Here is an 8,697-nt window from a genome sequence, read left to right as displayed (position 1 = left end):
ATAATTGAAGATTTTTGAGAGATCAGCTTATACAAGTGCTCAGTTTATTCCTATTTAACAATTTTAGTTAAGGCTCTTTTACTTTTAATCCTTGTATATTTGATTATTCATTTGTAATTATAAACCTTTTAGAAGTCGTATTATGTAGGTGCTAAGTCTGCGATAGGTTAAGTTTATTTTATTCTTTTGTTCCTGGAATTTAAACTGTATTCTTTCTTTCTTTATCTTTTTTTTACTCGAAGCTTCTTTAGACTATATATCTGTCTATCTATCTATATCTATATATCTATAAAAACAGAGATGTGTGTGCGACAGACGATTTCTGATTGGTTAATCCAATAATCACATCTCCTAAAAAAACTATGGTTCCTACGCTCTTAAATTTACCATAAAATATTATGGCCTTATTTATTGTCCATCTTGGAAGGGTTTTTTTTTCTAACTTGCCATTTACAAATTACAAAATTACGAAACTTACATCAGACATCACAATCCAACCTCCGACACCACGTCCGCTATTCTGGCGCTAGCCGCACACACGTACACACAACACGAAAACAAACGCTGTCCTACCCAGCACACACGCACACACACACACATACGTTTACTACCGTCATCTTTAAAACATGTTCTTTTGAAGAGACGATTTTTTAAGCTGTTGACACACATGTTTCGAAAATCTAGCAAAAATTAATTTTCCTGAAATTTTTCAATATCAAAAAATAAATTATGCCGGCTGATAAAATTTTAAAACTTTTTTTTAAAGCTAGAAAGATAAAATTTAAAAATACTTATTTATATATATATATATATATATATATATATATATATATATATATATATATATATATATATATATATATGAAACTAAACTAAAAAAAAAGCGCGTTCACTCGTGGCTTTAAGTTCATTTCGGGTTTGTATTACTGTACACATAGATTCGAAAAAGTTGTCAAAAAAACAAATATATAACAAATAAATGTTATCAAAGGCAAGATAAGTTACTTTTCTACCAAACTGGATATATTTTTCGTGTTTTTATTCAATGTAACATATTTATTCAGCTCGAAAAACGGGTTTGTATTACTGTACACATAGATTCGAAAAAGTTGTCAAAAAAAACCAAATATATAACAAATAAATGTTATCAAAGGCAAGATAAGTTACTTTTCTACCATACTGGATATATTTTTCGTGTTTTTATTCAATGTAACATGTTTATTCAGCTCGAAAACCATACAGTGTTTACCGATGTATTGGAAAATTCAAGATGGCGCCTCACTCCCTCTTTAACCCGGTAAGTATGGGAAAAGGTGTTATAAATAAAAAACTAGAAAAATACTATTAAAAACCCGCCGAATATATGTCAAGCTATGTCACGGTAACATATATTGAGCGAGTTTTTAACAGTATTTTATCCAGTTTTTTATTTATAACACATTTTCCCAAACTTACCGTGTTAAAGAGGGAGTCAGACGCCATCTTGAATTTTCCAATACATCGGTAAACACTGTATGGTTTTCGAGCTGAATAGACATGTTACATTGAATAAAAATACGAAAAATATATCCAGTTTGTATATATCTTGCCTTTGATAACATTTATTTGTCATATATTTGTTTTTTGACAACTTTTTCGAATCTATGTGTACAGTAATACAAACCCATTAAAAATATTCATTTTGATTAAAAAAATATTCATTTTGATTAAATAAAAAATTTTCATTTCGATTAAAAAACATTCATTTTGATTTAAAAAAAATTCATTTGGATTAAAAAATAGTTTAATTTTAATATTTGTTTATTGTCTTAACTCATATCAAATGTTTTGCTTGTGTTCTGCTTCAAATATTCATAATCTTACATGCATAATTTTTATTTAATTATATTAAATAAACTTCAAGTTTATTACAAATCAAATCGTGTTCCTTCACTTTTTTAAAATGTAATTTATAAGTAATTAAAGAACGCATTCTAATCTTTAAAATCTATAATACAACGAAATATTCAATTGCTTATAATACTTAAACAAACAACTTGTGTCTTTTTTATTATTTTTTTATTATTAATATTAGATGAGTTTCAGTATAAATCATCGTGTTCTTTATTTCAATCCAATTTTGAAGTTTTGTAACGCTGTCTGTAAAAATTACTGTTGATTATTGACAGTCTAAGAGTTCCACATATCTTGCTTGTTGGGACTTCGGCGATGACGTCATTTTTTCAGCTGGCCGGCCATCTTTATAACGAAGGCCACGCCACCATCCCCCCACCAAAAGGGGAAGCCTGGCATTTTCTCACCCCGAAAGGGGGGGAGCTTGGCAGTTTCTCCCCCCAAAGGTGGGAGCCGGTGTCCCCCCAAGGGTGGGGGGGCGAAGAGGCCAGGAGGAGGTGACTTTTTTCTTTGGGGGGGGGGGGGGAGAAGCCTCCAGGCACCCTCCTCCCTGAAGGTGGGGTTGGTGATTATCTCTCCCTGAAGGCGGGAGGCCGGCACCAAGCATGTAAATCCAGAGGAGTGACTTTTTTTGTTACCCCTCGGAGTGGGAAGGGGGGCCGATCACCCAGGCAACGCCGGGTAACCCCTGCTAGTCTGTAATATAAAGCTGAACGTCTGTGTGTGTGTGTGTGTGTGTGTGTGTGTGTGTGTGTGTGTGTGTGAGTGTGATCACGAATAGGCTTCTATATGGTTGACTATTATAGAAAACTGATCATATATAATGATATAAGATGTACCGAGACACAGGAAGTGGTATGTTTGATCTGGCATAATGATGATTCATTTAAATTGTGGGGTCTGCGTACGCGCCTGGTCCACAAAGTATGGAAATAAAAAATTTAAAATTAAAAAAAAAACGTTTACAAGTGTTTTTGATATAGATGTACATAAGAATACTTTGATAAGTATGTTTTAACTTAAATAGGATGGTATAATAAAATTATGTGGTCTGTGTTCGCGCCTGGCCTCCATAGAATGGAATTAGGAACAAACTTTTATAAAGACTCTTCATATTTATCAGCGTAAGTATACTTTGATAATTATGTTTCAGTTTGAAGAAATATGGTATAATAAAATTATTGGGTGTTAGTTCGCACCTGAGCTCCATAGAATGAAAATATGTCACAAAGTTTAACAAGGTTTTTTAATATAGATCCACAGAATATTGTGATAAGTGTTTCAGTGTGAACAGGTATGGTATAACAAATTATGGGGTTTATCTATTTTATGTTTACTTTCATCATATTTTGCTTTGGTTTTGATACCCCGAAATTCGAAGCTATCTCTTTACAACCCTTCCTTTTTATAACCTATCATACTTTCATAAATCAGAGTCCATTTTCTGTAGGCTGTTTTTGAACCCAGTCAACGACGGGTACTTTTGCTAGTATATATTATAGTTTTCTTTTTATTCTTTTTTCATCCCACAACTATATATATATATATATATATATATATATATATATATATATATATATATATATATATATATATATATTCGAAATGCTGTCGTTCGTCCTACACCTGGCAAATTCCATTTTTTTTTAATTTCATACTTTTGCACCGATTTTTCCCGGCTAAAGCCCAAATGTAACGTTTCGCATATGTTTGAATACCCCATATATTAATTTTCATGTCTGTAGACCAAACATTGACAGGAGTTTGGAAGGCAACATTTTTCAAACATATATATATATATATATATATATATATATATATATATATATATATATATATATATATATATATATATCGTTTGGGAGGTCGGGCTTCGATCCATTTTCTGTAGGCTGTTTTTGAATCCAGTCAACGACGGGTAGTTTTGCTAGTATATATATGTATGTGCGAGATTCAATCTTTTCTCCTCACGCTTGTATGGGTGCACTGGAAACGAGCACCAAATCGCAATAAATGTTGTGCAGTAGAGTTCATATTGGAGAGATGGCGAGGACATATAACGTAACTCACGTAATACAGATTACAAAGATATGACGATGATGAGGGAGAGAAGACATTGATATATCAGTTCTTATAACACATCTTGGAGAAGGGGAGACAGTTCTTGTAATAGAGGAGATGGGACACAATGATGATTGCTTTATTCATCTGATCGACCAATGTGTAGGGGTTCATATTGTTTCCATTGTTTTTCTCAATTTTCTCCCTTACTTTTGGCCGTTTCCATTGTGAAAATAAATAATTGTTATAATTCTTTTTCTATTCTTTGCAAGTGATTCAAATTTTAGTATGTTATTATGGATGATAACGACTACCTGTTGTCAAAATAGATTTTCAAATTTTGTCCCTTAATTTTTGGGTGATACTCTATATCGTCTTAAAGTAATATTCTGCTGAACTATTCACTTTCTTCTCTGTCAAACTCGACAACAAATGCCTTGCCGCATCTTGCTTTTCTGATAGCTGGGATATTGCTGTGTTACCAGTTTCAAGAAATGAGCTCAAGATTGACTTTAAGAAACAGTGACATAACTATAAAAATAATTAAATAACATTAGTTATTCATTTGTCAGCAATGAAAATTCTTTTGTCTGTGTAAGCTGAAATATTTCTGCATCTAATGTTGCAAATCTTCCTGTTTTACAAGTATTTTAATGGTAGGTACTACGACGAAGGCAAAATGATAGGCTAGAGGACACTGGATTAAAGTTTGATTCGAGCCATATTCTTTTTTACTTATCAAACTCTCATAGTCGATGTGCTCTTCTCTGGAATGTTAACCTTTCGTTCAAGGGAAATAACTGATTTTCCTCTGCGATCAGACGCCACACTAGACGATTCGAAAATCACTCTTCTCAGGTACATGCTATTATAAAAAAACCTAGACACCTCAAAAGCATGTGGACCAGATCTCATCTCGGCTGTGCTATTAAAAAAATGCTCTGCCGAGGTTGCTCCAGTTCTCTCCAAAACTTTACAATAAATGCCTTAACGAATCTTGCTTTCCCGACTGCTGGAAAACCGCCTCTGTGGTACCAGTCTTCAAGACTTCTGGTGAAAGAACTGACCCACTAAATTATCGCCCCATTAGCCTCCTCCCGCTTTTCGCCAAAATATTTGAGTCCTTAGTTAATCAAGCCCTAGTCCAGCACCTAACAGCTGCTAAACTCCTGACTGACAAACAATATGGATTCAGGCAAGCCGGTTCAACAGCAGATATCTTAACTGTAGTTTCTGAACGTATATACCGTTCATTGGATAAAACAGGGGAGGGTAGAGCGGTGGCCCTTGATATATCTAAGGCTTTTGACAGGGTATGGCACGATGGTCTTCTAAGGAAAATTAGATCATATGGAATCACTGGAAGAATTCATAATGTAATTAAATCCTTCTTAAGTAATAGAAAAATCAAAGTTGTCCTCGACGGACATACATCCAAACAATATGACATAAATGCGGGAGTACCTCAGGGGTATATCCTTGGACCTCTATTATTCCTGATATTCATAAACGACCTCCCTGATAATATTGTTTCAGAGATGGGTATATTTGCCGATGACACCACTCTCTATAACAGATATGAGGGGAAAACAAATGAACACATATCCAAGAAAATGGCAGAAACACTAGAGGATGACCTCCAATCCGTAGTGGAATGGGGACAAAAATGGTTGGTCACATTCAATGCTGCTAAGACTAAGCTTGTTTCCTTCAATAACTACAAGAAACCTTCTCTACCACCAATACCAATGGCCAAGAACACATTGCCTGAAAGTACTTCTTTTAAACTCCTCGGCCTAACGTTTACAGGGAATATGAACTGGAATAGATACATTGAGAGCATTGCCAAGGCTGCTGCAAGGAAGGTTGGCTTCCTCTACCGTGCTAGAAAACTACTTACGCCTGCCAGTATCCTATACCTCTATAAGGCAACCATTCGCCCATGTATGGAGTACTGTTGTCACATCTGGGCTGGTGCATCTGCTGCTTGTCTCTCGCTCCTGGACAGGGTTCAAAAAAGAGTCGCCAACCTGATAGGTCCTGAACTGTCATCTAGGCTTCAACCTCTATCCCATCGACGAGATGTTGCATCCCTCTGCCTGTTCTACAAATACTTTAATGGTGAATGCTCTGACGAACTGCAAACACTTGTACCTCCCCGACGTAACTACCCCCGACAAACCCGACAAGCTACTAAGTCTCATCCCTTTACAGTAGAGATCCCTAGGTGCAAGAAAGCCTTTTACTCCAATAGTTTCTTCCCCAGAACTGCGGGTCTTTGGAACTCCCTTCCGGGATTCTGCTTTCCCAACTGCAATGATATGCAGAAGTTCAAGTGTAATGTTAACAAACATCTTTCTACTCATCTCCCTTCATAATGACCCCGCTAATTAATTCCCTAATAGTAGCCCCCTGCTTCAAAGTGGCACTGTGCCTTGTTTGGGGTGAAAATTGAATAAAAAAAAATTAAAAAAAAAAAAACCTTCCTCTTTTTTCGTTCAAGGGAAATAACTGTTTTTAGGTTGCTACCTAACACTGTTAAAACATACTTATCTGAAGAACGTTGGAGATTACAGCGAACGAAAAATACAGACATTACGATAGTGATGATGAGTGAGAAAAGACATTCATATTACAGTTCTTTTAACACATTTTAGAGGGGAGGGGGATATGATGCCCAGTTCTTAACACAGGGAAAGGGAGATGCATAATCTTCGAAGGGTTACACAATGTTCATTATAAGATGATAAGCACAATTACCTTTCGTTCGTGATGAAGGATGTGACACAAGACAACAGTTAGAACATAAATGATGATTTCTTTATTCATCTGATCGACCGGTCGATGACGTCAGGAATTCAAATAGTATGGCTACATTGGTTTACTCCTCTCCCCTCGCCTCCAAGGGGCTCTGGTTCCAACTCATCAACTGAACAACTGACTGCCAACTGACTTGCTCTCTGACTGACTAAAATCCGAACCCATAATATGGAGAAATGTCTATGATGTCAGAAGTGTGTTTTTCAAACGTGACTTTACATATGTTCGTCTTGAACCCCTTTTAATTTTTAAATTTTCTTGCCTGATGAGATCAATTATGATTGAAACGGTCTGTCCATCGTAGCAGGATATCACTGTATTTACATTAAAAAAAATAAAAACTATAATTTGCTCTCTTTGTTAAAATGCGACCCTGTTTAAATTTCAATGGTTCTCAATTTTTAGATATCTTTCAACCTGGAATATATATATATATATATATATATATATATATATATATATATATATATATATATATATATATATATATATATATATATACACATATATTATTATAGTGTTGGTAGAATTTTTCAGTAACTCATAACAACAACACAATATGTCATTCCAAAGAGTGCTCAATGCATGAAACAGAGCAATATATTGATTGTTGGAGAGCTATTGGCTACACATTAGCAAACGTGTTTCAAGCAGGGAAAATCACCTCATCAGGCAAAAAACCATCCACGAAACTTTCAATAAAACCATCCCTTTATATTAAAGTCAACTTTACAGGGTTGAACCATATATATATGAGTAAACTGTACTTCCTAATATATATATATATATATATATATATATATATATATATATATATATTAAAGTTTGAGATGTTCAAAAGTAGATGGCTATTTGTAGCTTTGTAGCGACCATATGTAACTGTTTACACTCAAATAATAATAATAATAATATATATATATATATATATATATATTAAGCAGGAGATATATATATTTTATTAATATTAATATTAAGCTATATATATATATATATATATATATATATATATATATATATATATATATATAAACTCTGCTGTTTAGTATCCAGGTCTAATCCCCTCTAATATATATATATATACATATATATATATATATACATATATATATATATATGTATATATATATATGTGTGTGTGTGTGTACGTTTTATTTTTTAAGTTACAGTATTGAGCACTTTCTTCAGTTTTTATTAATTACCATTTCCACTAAATATATATCTATATATAAGCTTTTATATATATTACAGTGGTTGTAGTAAGACGATGTTTTGTTGTAAACGTTTTTTTTTTCTTTACTGTTTATTCACGCCAAAACAAGGCACAGTTGGGACCAGATTAGTAAGGATACTATATAGGGAGTTGGGCAGCGAGATATCTGTTCACATTATACTTGGACTTATGCGTGTCATAGAAGCAAGTGCCTGGGAGAGAATTCCAAGTCCAGCATTTCGAGGGAAGAAGCTGTTTGAGCAGAATGCTTTACGGCATCTAAGGATTTCTAACCCTTAATAAGCGGGTACTTGTTAGAACATTAAATAGAAATATAGGAGAAATTAAATATAAAACAGCTTTGCACGTTTTTATGGATATATAACAATTATGATGCTACAAAGCTAGGTGTGCCTAACGCCTGCATGAATTTTTATATTTATATATATATATATATATATATATATATATATATATATATATATATATAGATAGATAGATAGATAGATAGATAGATAGATAGATATCCCTCCGCTGTGCATTTGGTGTCATTCGGTGCTTACGGCTTATTAATTAGTTTCGTGACTTGCAAAAAAGCCACGGCAATTAATCAGAGATAAATATCTCTCGAAAAAGCGCTCTTTAAATATTTCAAGGGCGTTTCGATATTGAAAATAGGTTTGACGTTGAATTAAACTTTGTGCTAAGAACAA

The sequence above is a fragment of the Euprymna scolopes genome, chromosome 46 (genome assembly GCF_053919585.1).
Source record: "Euprymna scolopes isolate OS-2025 chromosome 46, ASM5391958v1, whole genome shotgun sequence".
Lineage (NCBI taxonomy): Eukaryota > Metazoa > Mollusca > Cephalopoda > Sepiida > Sepiolidae > Euprymna > Euprymna scolopes.
Note: the sequence above shows the minus strand (reverse complement) of the source record.